The sequence below is a fragment of the Chenopodium album genome, chromosome 12 (genome assembly GCF_948465745.1).
Source record: "Chenopodium album chromosome 12, dcCheAlbu1.1, whole genome shotgun sequence".
Classification (NCBI taxonomy): Eukaryota; Viridiplantae; Streptophyta; class Magnoliopsida; order Caryophyllales; family Amaranthaceae; genus Chenopodium; species Chenopodium album.
In genome coordinates this window covers 18,773,705-18,776,196 of record NC_137845.1, presented here as the reverse complement: position 1 = coordinate 18,776,196, position 2,492 = coordinate 18,773,705, and positions in this window count along the sequence as shown.

The window sequence follows — 2,492 nt, the reverse complement described above, 5'->3', positions numbered from 1 at the left end:
TACAAGTTTTCTTTAGATAGATTATCATCATCTTCCACTTGTGTACTCATATCCACTTGAAAAGCTCCGCTCACTTTGTTCTTGAAATAGGAGCACATAGTGAGTCAATTTTTCGGAGTCAATTTTTCGGTATCTAATACCTTGTAAATTGCTTATATTCAAGTGTAAAGATGATACCTGAGATTGAGGTTTCTTTTCCTCTTTCCTCATCTTCCAGATACTTGCTACATTCTCTCTTGTAGTGACCTTTTTTACTACAATAGAAGAAGCGCATCTTTGCCTTGTTCTTGAACTCCTTCCTCTTAGGCCTCAGAGCAAACTTAGCCGCCTTACAAGAATAGGTTTTCTGGAGCTCTTGGAAAACTTCCTTGTAGGACAATTTGTCCTGATTGTTGGTAAGTCGCATCTTAATTGCAACATACCCCGAGTGGAGTGAGCTTAAAAGCATATTAGCTGCTTGCTCATCCTCCACCGGTCTACCAATCGGCTCCAGGTGGTTGAATAACCTTGTCATCTTGAGCACATGGGCTTGAAGTGGCATCCCGGGTCTAAGTCTTGCACTATAGACCCTAGCCCATACTTGTTTCCTCTCTTTGGTGAGACACCCATCTTGCGGTGGCTTGATCCTCATGTTAGACAATGACCTAGTCACTTCCTCCACAAGGCCGTCATAGTTGCCCCTAACGCTCTTTGTGACCCTCAGATTGACCACATCTTCTAGAGCCTTGAGAAGTACATTCGGAAGGTAGTTGGAGAATTTCTTCTTCCACTGTTCCGGAATGGAGTTTGCCATGAGTTGCGAGACTCTCTTGCAATCATAACTCCACTCCTCATGAGCTTCATCGTTCATAACCCCTTTTGAGTAAAAACTCGGGATGGGTGTATCCAAGATATGCTCTAGGTAGCAATTACGGAGGGTCATACGGAGTTCTTCCTCCCATTCCTTAAAGTTTACCAAATTCAAGCTAAATGGTAACTTCTCGGGAAGTTCCGGGCCCATTAGATTGTTGTCGATAGTTGAAGACATGATTTTACAATTTGAAAGAATTTTAAATGAAAAACCATTCATAATACTTAAATAAGATTGAAATCATGCATTTTAATCAAACTTATTTAAACGTCTTATTCACACAATATAATTGTCCCCATTTTGGTGAGAATAAGTCGATTCCAAGATCCAAAGAAACAAAGTGTGGTTAAGCATGCTTTGGCTTGTCTTAACACTCAATCTCCTAAGGTAAGCAACGCTTTGCTAATGGCTCCAAGCCACTCTTAGTTGGATAAATCGTCGCATCTAATGCTCTCTTAACAACTTATCCACTTTGCCACGACATGTTAGGACTCCATCACTCATATCGTTGAGTACAACCAAAACCAACTTGCATACCCGGTATGCCTTATGAATCCTAGGGAGTAATAGTGATGCCTCGCTTTGGCGTAGGCCATCACTACTCTCAATAGGTCGATAAGTGTTGTTTTGGAATGGCAATTTCACTCAATATTTTAGGGACCTAGGGTTTCTATGTTGGTTGATTTAAGTGAACTTAATTAATCATCACATCATTCGAAATCCTAAACATGCATCTAACATATAATTCATATATAAATACACATATATATCGAAAACATAAATAAAGATGCATTTGGCAACTAGCATGACCCCTTGAATCTTCAAGTCTTCAAGGGACGGCTTTTGCAACTTCAAGGCTTTGTCTTCCAAGTACCTCCGTCTTCAAGACACGACCATAATTATGCAAATACTAGTATCTATGATTAGGACTAATCTAAATATTAAGGTACAAAAATACTCAACGGTTCGCAGACCGTATTTAGATTTACTAAAATATATCACGGATCGCAGTCCGTATTTTCTATCCTGATCGGACCCCACTACTTGTCATTTTATAAAACCTGTGAGAGAATACACATTCCATTCATCCATTCACTATTTGTGAATGGCCCATGCATTTTACAACGATAAAACAAGTAACAATGCATAAAACGCGCGTAAACTAGTAACTAATTTAGGTCGTTAATCCAATTAAGATGCCTAATTCAAACTAGTCAAAGTTGTTTAATTGATTATGTAATTTAGTGCAATTAAAAATTGAAGCTCCCACTAAATTCCGCATCCATCTTAATTAATCCAATTAATTAAGCCGGTAAACCCAAATATTTGCCAAAATTAAATTTTGCAAATGTCGCTCAAAACCGAGTCCTAGCCTCCAACATTTATTAAAATAATTAAATTCAAATTAAATTAATTAAAATAATTAAAATGGAAAAATTAAGCAAAAATTACGTAGTCCAAAATGTCCAAGTGCCTAGCACCAAGTGATCGGGATTTAGTAGGTCGTTGGGACTACCAACCCAAATCAAATTAACTACTTATAACCTAAACTACCCTAATACAAATATAGGGGTAAGTATAGGGTCGAACCCATGGGAAGCATGCAAGCTAAATATCAAATTCACTAAGCAAGAGTCAAGGA